The following is a 13,406-nucleotide window of genomic DNA, read 5'->3' on the forward strand; positions in this document are numbered from 1 at the left end:
GGTACCTAAACACGCTCCCCGAGGGAAGAAGCCCCTCATCCCTAGAGCCACCATCCCACCTGGGGTTTCTGACAGGAAGAAGCCCAGAGCCCCCACCTCTGCCAGCTGTCAGTAGTTTGGACACCTGGGATCTCCAGGTCCAGGGGTAGCTCCATTCCCACCATTGATAGCAGGCCCCCCAGCCTGGGCAGCCCAACCCACTCAGCCCTTGGTGCTGACAGACGTAGAAATCCCACCGTGGGGGCCCATGTCAGCACCCACACACATTCTGTCATGTATGACTAAAAAAAATAAGTAAAAATTAAAAAAAAAGGTGGCAGACTGGAGCTGTCTACTGCTGAGGCCCTGTGAGTACTGTTGGGCTTTGGGCCCTGGTGAGAGAGTAGGAAGTTCCTACTGGAGTCAGATGGAGGCCCCAGATGTGGGGGAAGGGGGACTGTGAAGTCATAATGGTGTTCATGAGGGTGGCCCCCCAAGGGAGCCCCTGGCTGCAGAGCCAAGCCTGCCAAAGTGCTGGGAGAGGGCCTGGGAGGAAGGGCCAAGGAACAGTTGGCAGGCTGTGGAAGAGGGGGACACAAAGTTTGGAGGTAGGAGGGTGTCTCTGGGAGGAGAGAGCAGCGCCCACCCACTTTGGGCGGGGAGGCAGTGCTGGGGTGGTAAGGCAGGGTCTGGCTGAGGCCCACTGGTGCCAGAGGCTTGGCCCCTCCCCAGGTAGAGGGGCCCACACATGGGCTGGGGTTGGGGGGCATGGTATAGCTGTCCCAGATGGCCTGGGACTCACCCATCAGAAGGCAGTGGATGTGCTGCGGAGCTTTCTGTTTCTCCCAGTTCAGGTCCTCAGTGGTGACTGGACAGGCCAGTTCCAGAAGTGGTGGCAGCCTCAGAGGTCCCCCTATTGATGTGACGGCAAAGGAAACTTTCATTTCTGTGGCCTACCCGTATTCCCCATGGATGAGCATTTCTTCCTTGGCAATGGCTGTCCCGCTCTGCCTACAGCCACCTTCTCACACTGGGCCTTCTTTGCCATCCATTTCCCTGCAAATGCCATGATCTTGTTATTTTTTAGTGCTGAGTAATATTTCGTTGTGTATAAATGCCACATTTTTTAATCCATTCATCTATTGAAGGGCATCTAGGTTGGTTCCCCATTCTAGCTATTGTGAATTGTGCTGCTGTAAACATTGATGTGGCTGTGTCCCTGTAGTATGCTCTTCTTAGGTCTTTTGGGTATAATCCAAGAAGGAGAATAGCTGGGTCAAATGGTGGTTCCATTCCCAGCTTTCCAAGGAATCTCCATACTGCTTTCCAAATTGGCTGCACCAATTTGCAGTCCCACCAGCAATGTATGAGTGTACCTTCCCCCCCCCCCCCCCATCCTCGCCAGCACTTATTGTTGTTTGACTTCATAATGGCTGCCTTTCTGACTGGAGTGAGATGGTATCTTAGGGTGGTTTTGATTTGCATTTCTCTGATTGCTAGAGATGGTGAGCATTTTTTCATGTATTTGTTAATTGATTGTATGTCCTCTTCTGAGAAGTTTCTGTCCAAGTCCTTGTCCCATTTGTTGATTGGGTTATCTGCTTTTTTGTTGTTTAACTTTTTGAGTTCTTTGTACACTCTAGAGGTTAGAGCTCTATCTGATGTTTGAGGGGTAAAAATTGGTTCCCAGGATGTAGGCTCCCTATTCACCTCGCATATTATTTCTCTTGCTGAGAAAAAACTTTTTCAGTTTGAATTCGTCCCATTTGTTGATTCTTGGTTTTAACTCTTGTGCTATAGGAGTCTTATTAAGGAATTTGGGGCCTGCCCCCACGAGATGAAGATGAGGACCAACTTTATCTTCTATTAGACGCAGAGTCTCTGGTCTGATTCCTCAGTCTGCCGTCTTGAAAGGTACCTAAACACGCTCCCCGAGGGAAGAAGCCCCTCATCCCTGGAGCCACCATCCCACCTGGGGTTTCTGACAGGAAGAAGCCCAGAGCCCCCACCTCTGCCAGCTGTCAGTAGTTTGGACACCTGGGATCTCCAGGTCCAGGGGTAGCTCCATTCCCACCATTGATAGCAGGCCCCCCAGCCTGGGCAGCCCAACCCACTCAGCCCTTGGTGCTGACAGACGTAGAAATCCCACCGTGGGGGCCCATGTCAGCACCCACACACATTCTGTCATGTATGACTAAAAAAAATAAGTAAAAATTAAAAAAAAAGGTGGCAGACTGGAGCTGTCTACTGCTGAGGCCCTGTGAGTACTGTTGGGCTTTGGGCCCTGGTGAGAGAGTAGGAAGTTCCTACTGGAGTCAGATGGAGGCCCCAGATGTGGGGGAAGGGGGACTGTGAAGTCATAATGGTGTTCATGAGGGTGGCCCCCCAAGGGAGCCCCTGGCTGCAGAGCCAAGCCTGCCAAAGTGCTGGGAGAGGGCCTGGGAGGAAGGGCCAAGGAACAGTTGGCAGGCTGTGGAAGAGGGGGACACAAAGTTTGGAGGTAGGAGGGTGTCTCTGGGAGGAGAGAGCAGCGCCCACCCACTTTGGGCGGGGAGGCAGTGCTGGGGTGGTAAGGCAGGGTCTGGCTGAGGCCCACTGGTGCCAGAGGCTTGGCCCCTCCCCAGGTAGAGGGGCCCACACATGGGCTGGGGTTGGGGGGCATGGTATAGCTGTCCCAGATGGCCTGGGACTCACCCATCAGAAGGCAGTGGATGTGCTGCGGAGCTTTCTGTTTCTCCCAGTTCAGGTCCTCAGTGGTGACTGGACAGGCCAGTTCCAGAAGTGGTGGCAGCCTCAGAGGTCCCCCTATTGATGTGACGGCAAAGGAAACTTTCATTTCTGTGGCCTACCCGTATTCCCCATGGATGAGCATTTCTTCCTTGGCAATGGCTGTCCCGCTCTGCCTACAGCCACCTTCTCACACTGGGCCTTCTTTGCCATCCATTTCCCTGCAAATGCCATGATCTTGTTATTTTTTAGTGCTGAGTAATATTTCGTTGTGTATAAATGCCACATTTTTTAATCCATTCATCTATTGAAGGGCATCTAGGTTGGTTCCCCATTCTAGCTATTGTGAATTGTGCTGCTGTAAACATTGATGTGGCTGTGTCCCTGTAGTATGCTCTTCTTAGGTCTTTTGGGTATAATCCAAGAAGGAGAATAGCTGGGTCAAATGGTGGTTCCATTCCCAGCTTTCCAAGGAATCTCCATACTGCTTTCCAAATTGGCTGCACCAATTTGCAGTCCCACCAGCAATGTATGAGTGTACCTTCCCCCCCCCCCCCATCCTCGCCAGCACTTATTGTTGTTTGACTTCATAATGGCTGCCTTTCTGACTGGAGTGAGATGGTATCTTAGGGTGGTTTTGATTTGCATTTCTCTGATTGCTAGAGATGGTGAGCATTTTTTCATGTATTTGTTAATTGATTGTATGTCCTCTTCTGAGAAGTTTCTGTCCAAGTCCTTGTCCCTTTGTTGATTGGGTTATCTGCTTTTTTGTTGTTTAACTTTTTGAGTTCTTTGTACACTCTAGAGGTTAGAGCTCTATCTGATGTTTGAGGGGTAAAAATTGGTTCCCAGGATGTAGGCTCCCTATTCACCTCGCATATTATTTCTCTTGCTGAGAAAAAACTTTTTCAGTTTGAATTCGTCCCATTTGTTGATTCTTGGTTTTAACTCTTGTGCTATAGGAGTCTTATTAAGGAATTTGGGGCCTGCCCCCACGAGATGAAGATGAGGACCAACTTTATCTTCTATTAGACGCAGAGTCTCTGGTCTGATTCCTCAGTCTGCCGTCTTGAAAGGTACCTAAACACGCTCCCCGAGGGAAGAAGCCCCTCATCCCTAGAGCCACCATCCCACCTGGGGTTTCTGACAGGAAGAAGCCCAGAGCCCCCACCTCTGCCAGCTGTCAGTAGTTTGGACACCTGGGATCTCCAGGTCCAGGGGTAGCTCCATTCCCACCATTGATAGCAGGCCCCCCAGCCTGGGCAGCCCAACCCACTCAGCCCTTGGTGCTGACAGACGTAGAAATCCCACCGTGGGGGCCCATGTCAGCACCCACACACATTCTGTCATGTATGACTAAAAAAAATAAGTAAAAATTAAAAAAAAAAGGTGGCAGACTGGAGCTGTCTACTGCTGAGGCCCTGTGAGTACTGTTGGGCTTTGGGCCCTGGTGAGAGAGTAGGAAGTTCCTACTGGAGTCAGATGGAGGCCCCAGATGTGGGGGAAGGGGGACTGTGAAGTCATAATGGTGTTCATGAGGGTGGCCCCCCAAGGGAGCCCCTGGCTGCAGAGCCAAGCCTGCCAAAGTGCTGGGAGAGGGCCTGGGAGGAAGGGCCAAGGAACAGTTGGCAGGCTGTGGAAGAGGGGGACACAAAGTTTGGAGGTAGGAGGGTGTCTCTGGGAGGAGAGAGCAGCGCCCACCCACTTTGGGCGGGGAGGCAGTGCTGGGGTGGTAAGGCAGGGTCTGGCTGAGGCCCACTGGTGCCAGAGGCTTGGCCCCTCCCCAGGTAGAGGGGCCCACACATGGGCTGGGGTTGGGGGGCATGGTATAGCTGTCCCAGATGGCCTGGGACTCACCCATCAGAAGGCAGTGGATGTGCTGCGGAGCTTTCTGTTTCTCCCAGTTCAGGTCCTCAGTGGTGACTGGACAGGCCAGTTCCAGAAGTGGTGGCAGCCTCAGAGGTCCCCCTATTGATGTGACGGCAAAGGAAACTTTCATTTCTGTGGCCTACCCGTATTCCCCATGGATGAGCATTTCTTCCTTGGCAATGGCTGTCCCGCTCTGCCTACAGCCACCTTCTCACACTGGGCCTTCTTTGCCATCCATTTCCCTGCAAATGCCATGATCTTGTTATTTTTTAGTGCTGAGTAATATTTCGTTGTGTATAAATGCCACATTTTTTAATCCATTCATCTATTGAAGGGCATCTAGGTTGGTTCCCCATTCTAGCTATTGTGAATTGTGCTGCTGTAAACATTGATGTGGCTGTGTCCCTGTAGTATGCTCTTCTTAGGTCTTTTGGGTATAATCCAAGAAGGAGAATAGCTGGGTCAAATGGTGGTTCCATTCCCAGCTTTCCAAGGAATCTCCATACTGCTTTCCAAATTGGCTGCACCAATTTGCAGTCCCACCAGCAATGTATGAGTGTACCTCCCCCCCCCCCCCATCCTCGCCAGCACTTATTGTTGTTTGACTTCATAATGGCTGCCTTTCTGACTGGAGTGAGATGGTATCTTAGGGTGGTTTTGATTTGCATTTCTCTGATTGCTAGAGATGGTGAGCATTTTTTCATGTATTTGTTAATTGATTGTATGTCCTCTTCTGAGAAGTTTCTGTCCAAGTCCTTGTCCCTTTGTTGATTGGGTTATCTGCTTTTTTGTTGTTTAACTTTTTGAGTTCTTTGTACACTCTAGAGGTTAGAGCTCTATCTGATGTTTGAGGGGTAAAAATTGGTTCCCAGGATGTAGGCTCCCTATTCACCTCGCATATTATTTCTCTTGCTGAGAAAAAACTTTTTCAGTTTGAATTCGTCCCATTTGTTGATTCTTGGTTTTAACTCTTGTGCTATAGGAGTCTTATTAAGGAATTTGGGGCCTGCCCCCACGAGATGAAGATGAGGACCAACTTTATCTTCTATTAGACGCAGAGTCTCTGGTCTGATTCCTCAGTCTGTCGTCTTGAAAGGTACCTAAACACGCTCCCCGAGGGAAGAAGCCCCTCATCCCTAGAGCCACCATCCCACCTGGGGTTTCTGACAGGAAGAAGCCCAGAGCCCCCACCTCTGCCAGCTGTCAGTAGTTTGGACACCTGGGATCTCCAGGTCCAGGGGTAGCTCCATTCCCACCATTGATAGCAGGCCCCCCAGCCTGGGCAGCCCAACCCACTCAGCCCTTGGTGCTGACAGACGTAGAAATCCCACCGTGGGGGCCCATGTCAGCACCCACACACATTCTGTCATGTATGACTAAAAAAAATAAGTAAAAATTAAAAAAAAAGGTGGCAGACTGGAGCTGTCTACTGCTGAGGCCCTGTGAGTACTGTTGGGCTTTGGGCCCTGGTGAGAGAGTAGGAAGTTCCTACTGGAGTCAGATGGAGGCCCCAGATGTGGGGGAAGGGGGACTGTGAAGTCATAATGGTGTTCATGAGGGTGGCCCCCCAAGGGAGCCCCTGGCTGCAGAGCCAAGCCTGCCAAAGTGCTGGGAGAGGGCCTGGGAGGAAGGGCCAAGGAACAGTTGGCAGGCTGTTGAAGAGGGGGACACAAAGTTTGGAGGTAGGAGGGTGTCTCTGGGAGGAGAGAGCAGCGCCCACCCACTTTGGGCGGGGAGGCAGTGCTGGGGTGGTAAGGCAGGGTCTGGCTGAGGCCCACTGGTGCCAGAGGCTTGGCCCCTCCCCAGGTAGAGGGGCCCACACATGGGCTGGGGTTGGGGGGCATGGTATAGCTGTCCCAGATGGCCTGGGACTCACCCATCAGAAGGCAGTGGATGTGCTGCGGAGCTTTCTGTTTCTCCCAGTTCAGGTCCTCAGTGGTGACTGGACAGGCCAGTTCCAGAAGTGGTGGCAGCCTCAGAGGTCCCCCTATTGATGTGACGGCAAAGGAAACTTTCATTTCTGTGGCCTACCCGTATTCCCCATGGATGAGCATTTCTTCCTTGGCAATGGCTGTCCCGCTCTGCCTACAGCCACCTTCTCACACTGGGCCTTCTTTGCCATCCATTTCCCTGCAAATGCCATGATCTTGTTATTTTTTAGTGCTGAGTAATATTTCGTTGTGTATAAATGCCACATTTTTTAATCCATTCATCTATTGAAGGGCATCTAGGTTGGTTCCCCATTCTAGCTATTGTGAATTGTGCTGCTGTAAACATTGATGTGGCTGTGTCCCTGTAGTATGCTCTTCTTAGGTCTTTTGGGTATAATCCAAGAAGGAGAATAGCTGGGTCAAATGGTGGTTCCATTCCCAGCTTTCCAAGGAATCTCCATACTGCTTTCCAAATTGGCTGCACCAATTTGCAGTCCCACCAGCAATGTATGAGTGTACCTTCCCCCCCCCCCCCCATCCTCGCCAGCACTTATTGTTGTTTGACTTCATAATGGCTGCCTTTCTGACTGGAGTGAGATGGTATCTTAGGGTGGTTTTGATTTGCATTTCTCTGATTGCTAGAGATGGTGAGCATTTTTTCATGTTTTTGTTAATTGATTGTATGACCTCTTCTGAGAAGTTTCTGTCCAAGTCCTTGTCCCATTTGTTGATTGGGTTATCTGCTTTTTTGTTGTTTAACTTTTTGAGTTCTTTGTACACTCTAGAGGTTAGAGCTCTATCTGATGTTTGAGGGGTAAAAATTGGTTCCCAGGATGTAGGCTCCCTATTCACCTCGCATATTATTTCTCTTGCTGAGAAAAAACTTTTTCAGTTTGAATTCGTCCCATTTGTTGATTCTTGGTTTTAACTCTTGTGCTATAGGAGTCTTATTAAGGAATTTGGGGCCTGCCCCCACGAGATGAAGATGAGGACCAACTTTATCTTCTATTAGACGCAGAGTCTCTGGTCTGATTCCTCAGTCTGCCGTCTTGAAAGGTACCTAAACACGCTCCCCGAGGGAAGAAGCCCCTCATCCCTAGAGCCACCATCCCACCTGGGGTTTCTGACAGGAAGAAGCCCAGAGCCCCCACCTCTGCCAGCTGTCAGTAGTTTGGACACCTGGGATCTCCAGGTCCAGGGGTAGCTCCATTCCCACCATTGATAGCAGGCCCCCCAGCCTGGGCAGCCCAACCCACTCAGCCCTTGGTGCTGACAGACGTAGAAATCCCACCGTGGGGGCCCATGTCAGCACCCACACACATTCTGTCATGTATGACTAAAAAAAATAAGTAAAAATTAAAAAAAAAAGGTGGCAGACTGGAGCTGTCTACTGCTGAGGCCCTGTGAGTACTGTTGGGCTTTGGGCCCTGGTGAGAGAGTAGGAAGTTCCTACTGGAGTCAGATGGAGGCCCCAGATGTGGGGGAAGGGGGACTGTGAAGTCATAATGGTGTTCATGAGGGTGGCCCCCCAAGGGAGCCCCTGGCTGCAGAGCCAAGCCTGCCAAAGTGCTGGGAGAGGGCCTGGGAGGAAGGGCCAAGGAACAGTTGGCAGGCTGTGGAAGAGGGGGACACAAAGTTTGGAGGTAGGAGGGTGTCTCTGGGAGGAGAGAGCAGCGCCCACCCACTTTGGGCGGGGAGGCAGTGCTGGGGTGGTAAGGCAGGGTCTGGCTGAGGCCCACTGGTGCCAGAGGCTTGGCCCCTCCCCAGGTAGAGGGGCCCACACATGGGCTGGGGTTGGGGGGCATGGTATAGCTGTCCCAGATGGCCTGGGACTCACCCATCAGAAGGCAGTGGATGTGCTGCGGAGCTTTCTGTTTCTCCAGTTCAGGTCCTCAGTGGTGACTGGACAGGCCAGTTCCAGAAGTGGTGGCAGCCTCAGAGGTCCCCCTATTGATGTGACGGCAAAGGAAACTTTCATTTCTGTGGCCTACCCGTATTCCCCATGGATGAGCATTTCTTCCTTGGCAATGGCTGTCCCGCTCTGCCTACAGCCACCTTCTCACACTGGGCCTTCTTTGCCATCCATTTCCCTGCAAATGCCATGATCTTGTTATTTTTTAGTGCTGAGTAATATTTCGTTGTGTATAAATGCCACATTTTTTAATCCATTCATCTATTGAAGGGCATCTAGGTTGGTTCCCCATTCTAGCTATTGTGAATTGTGCTGCTGTAAACATTGATGTGGCTGTGTCCCTGTAGTATGCTCTTCTTAGGTCTTTTGGGTATAATCCAAGAAGGAGAATAGCTGGGTCAAATGGTGGTTCCATTCCCAGCTTTCCAAGGAATCTCCATACTGCTTTCCAAATTGGCTGCACCAATTTGCAGTCCCACCAGCAATGTATGAGTGTACCTTCCCCCCCCCCCCCCCATCCTCGCCAGCACTTATTGTTGTTTGACTTCATAATGGCTGCCTTTCTGACTGGAGTGAGATGGTATCTTAGGGTGGTTTTGATTTGCATTTCTCTGATTGCTAGAGATGGTGAGCATTTTTTCATGTATTTGTTAATTGATTGTATGTCCTCTTCTGAGAAGTTTCTGTCCAAGTCCTTGTCCCATTTGTTGATTGGGTTATCTGCTTTTTTGTTGTTTAACTTTTTGAGTTCTTTGTACACTCTAGAGGTTAGAGCTCTATCTGATGTTTGAGGGGTAAAAATTGGTTCCCAGGATGTAGGCTCCCTATTCACCTCGCATATTATTTCTCTTGCTGAGAAAAAACTTTTTCAGTTTGAATTCGTCCCATTTGTTGATTCTTGGTTTTAACTCTTGTGCTATAGGAGTCTTATTAAGGAATTTGGGGCCTGCCCCCACGAGATGAAGATGAGGACCAACTTTATCTTCTATTAGACGCAGAGTCTCTGGTCTGATTCCTCAGTCTGCCGTCTTGAAAGGTACCTAAACACGCTCCCCGAGGGAAGAAGCCCCTCATCCCTAGAGCCACCATCCCACCTGGGGTTTCTGACAGGAAGAAGCCCAGAGCCCCCACCTCTGCCAGCTGTCAGTAGTTTGGACACCTGGGATCTCCAGGTCCAGGGGTAGCTCCATTCCCACCATTGATAGCAGGCCCCCAGCCTGGGCAGCCCAACCCACTCAGCCCTTGGTGCTGACAGACGTAGAAATCCCACCGTGGGGGCCCATGTCAGCACCCACACACATTCTGTCATGTATGACTAAAAAAAATAAGTAAAAAATTAAAAAAAAAAGGTGCAGACTGGAGCTGTCTACTGCTGAGGCCCTGTGAGTACTGTTTGGGCTTTGGGCCCTGGTGAGAGAGTAGGAAGTTCCTACTGGAGTCAGATGGAGGCCCCAGATGTGGGGGAAGGGGGACTGTGAAGTCATAATGTGTTCATGAGGGTGGCCCCCCAAGGGAGCCCCTGGCTGCAGAGCCAAGCCTGCCAAAGTGCTGGGAGAGGGCCTGGGAGGAAGGGCCAAGGAACAGTTGGCAGGCTGTGGAAGAGGGGGACACAAAGTTTGGAGGTAGGAGGGTGTCTCTGGGAGGAGAGAGCAGCGCCCACCCACTTTGGGCGGGGAGGCAGTGCTGGGGTGGTAAGGCAGGGTCTGGCTGAGGCCCACTGGTGCCAGAGGCTGGCCCCTCCCCAGGTAGAGGGGCCCACACATGGGCTGGGGTTGGGGGGCATGGTATAGCTGTCCCAGATGGCCTGGGACTCACCCATCAGAAGGCAGTGGATGTGCTGCGGAGCTTTCTGTTTCTCCCAGTTCAGGTCCTCAGTGGTGACTGGACAGGCCAGTTCCAGAAGTGGTGGCAGCCTCAGAGGTCCCCCTATGGATGTGACTGCAAAGGAAACTTTCATTTCTGTGGCCTACCCGTATTCCCATGGATGAGCATTTCTTCCTTGGCAATGGCTGTCCCGCTCTGCCTACAGCCACCTTCTCACACTGGGCCTTCTTTGCCATCCATTTCCCTGCAAATGCCATGATCTTGTTATTTTTTAGTGCTGAGTAATATTTCGTTGTGTATAAATGCCACATTTTTTAATCCATTCATCTATTGAAGGGCATCTAGGTTGTTCCCCATTCTAGCTATTGTGAATTGTGCTGCTGTAAACATTGATGTGGCTGTGTCCCCTGTAGTATGCTCTTCTTAGGTCTTTTGGGTATAATCCAAGAAGGAGAATAGCTGGGTCAAATGGTGGTTCCATTCCCAGCTTCCAAGGAATCTCCATACTGCTTTCCAAATTGGCTGCACCAATTTGCAGTCCCACCAGCAATGTATGAGTGTACCTTCCCCCCCCCCCCCCCATCCTCGCCAGCACTTATTGTTGTTTGACTTCATAATGGCTGCCTTTCTGACTGGAGTGAGATGGTATCTTAGGGTGGTTTTGATTTGCATTTCTCTGATTGCTAGAGATGGTGAGCATTTTTTCATGTTTTTGTTAATTGATTGTATGACCTCTTCTGAGAAGTTTCTGTCCAAGTCCTTGTCCCATTTGTTGATGGGTTATCTGCTTTTTTGTTGTTTAACTTTTTGAGTTCTTTGTACACTCTAGAGGTTAGAGCTCTATCTGATGTTTGAGGGGTAAAAATTGGTTCCCAGGATGTAGGCTCCCTATTCACCTCGCATATTATTTCTCTTGCTGAGAAAAAACTTTTTCAGTTTGAATTCGTCCCATTTGTTGATTCTTGGTTTTAACTCTTGTGCTATAGGAGTCTTATTAAGGAATTTGGGGCCTGCCCCCACGAGATGAAGATGAGGACCAACTTTATCTTCTATTAGACGCAGAGTCTCTGGTCTGATTCCTCAGTCTGCCGTCTTGAAAGGTACCTAAACACGCTCCCCCGAGGGAAGAAGCCCCTCATCCCTAGAGCCACCATCCCACCTGGGGTTTCTGACAGGAAGAAGCCAGAGCCCCCCACCTCTGCCAGCTGTCAGTAGTTTGGACACCTGGGATCTCCAGGTCCCAGGGGTAGCTCCATTCCCACCATTGATAGCAGGCCCCCCAGCCTGGGCAGCCCAACCCACTCAGCCCTTGGTGCTGACAGACGTAGAAATCCCACCGTGGGGGCCCATGTCAGCACCCACACACATTCTGTCATGTATGACTAAAAAAAATAAGTAAAAATTAAAAAAAAAAGGTGGCAGACTGGAGCTGTCTACTGCTGAGGCCCTGTGAGTACTGTTGGGCTTTGGGCCCTGGTGAGAGAGTAGGAAGTTCCTACTGGAGTCAGATGGAGGCCCCAGATGTGGGGGAAGGGGACTGTGAAGTCATAATGGTGTTCATGAGGGTGGCCCCCAAGGGAGCCCCTGGCTGCAGGAGCCAAGCCTGCCAAAGTGCTGGGAGAGGCCTGGGAGGAAGGGCCAAGGAACAGTTGGCAGGCTGTGGAAGAGGGGGACACAAAGTTTGGAGGTAGGAGGGTGTCTCTGGGAGGAGAGAGCAGCGCCCACCCACTTTGGGCTGGGGAGGCAGTGCTGGGGTGGTAAGGCAGGGTCTGGCTGAGGCCCACTGGTGCCAGAGGCTTGGCCCCTCCCCAGGTAGAGGGGCCCACACATGGGCTGGGGTTGGGGGGCATGGTATAGCTGTCCCAGATGGCCTGGGACTCACCCATCAGAAGGCAGTGGATGTGCTGCGGAGCTTTCTGTTTCTCCCAGTTCAGGTCCTCAGTGGTGACTGGACAGGCCAGTTCCAGAAGTGGTGGCAGCCTCAGAGGTCCCCCTATTGATGTGACGGCAAAGGAAACTTTCATTTCTGTGGCCTACCCGTATTCCCCATGGATGAGCATTTCTTCCTTGGCAATGGCTGTCCCGCTCTGCCTACAGCCACCTTCTCACACTGGGCCTTCTTTGCCATCCATTTCCCTGCAAATGCCATGATCTTGTTATTTTTAGTGCTGAGTAATATTTCGTTGTGTATAAATGCCACATTTTTTAATCCATTCATCTATTGAAGGGCATCTAGGTTGGTTCCCCATTCTAGCTATTGTGAATTGTGCTGCTGTAAACATTGATGTGGCTGTGTCCCTGTAGTATGCTCTTCTTAGGTCTTTTGGGTATAATCCAAGAAGGAGAATAGCTGGGTCAAATGGTGGTTCCATTCCCAGCTTTCCAAGGAATCTCCATACTGCTTTCCAAATTGGCTGCACCAATTTGCAGTCCCACCAGCAATGTATGAGTGTACCTTCCCCCCCCCCCCCCCCATCCTCGCCAGCACTTATTGTTGTTTGACTTCATAATGGCTGCCTTTCTGACTGGAGTGAGATGGTATCTTAGGGTGGTTTTGATTTGCATTTCTCTGATTGCTAGAGATGGTGAGCATTTTTTCATGTATTTGTTAATTGATTGTATGTCCTCTTCTGAGAAGTTTCTGTCCAAGTCCTTGTCCCATTTGTTGATTGGGTTATCTGCTTTTTTGTTGTTTAACTTTTTGAGTTCTTTGTACACTCTAGAGGTTAGAGCTCTATCTGATGTTTGAGGGGTAAAAATTGGTTCCCAGGATGTAGGCTCCCTATTCACCTCGCATATTATTTCTCTTGCTGAGAAAAAACTTTTTCAGTTTGAATTCGTCCCATTTGTTGATTCTTGGTTTTAACTCTTGTGCTATAGGAGTCTTATTAAGGAATTTGGGGCCTGCCCCCACGAGATGAAGATGAGGACCAACTTTATCTTCTATTAGACGCAGAGTCTCTGGTCTGATTCCTCAGTCTGCCGTCTTGAAAGGTACCTAAACACGCTCCCCGAGGGAAGAAGCCCCTCATCCCTAGAGCCACCATCCCACCTGGGGTTTCTGACAGGAAGAAGCCCAGAGCCCCCACCTCTGCCAGCTGTCAGTAGTTTGGACACCTGGGATCTCCAGGTCCAGGGGTAGCTCCATTCCCACCATTGATAGC

Source organism: Marmota flaviventris, chromosome 17 (genome assembly GCF_047511675.1).
Source record: "Marmota flaviventris isolate mMarFla1 chromosome 17, mMarFla1.hap1, whole genome shotgun sequence".
Classification (NCBI taxonomy): Eukaryota; Metazoa; Chordata; class Mammalia; order Rodentia; family Sciuridae; genus Marmota; species Marmota flaviventris.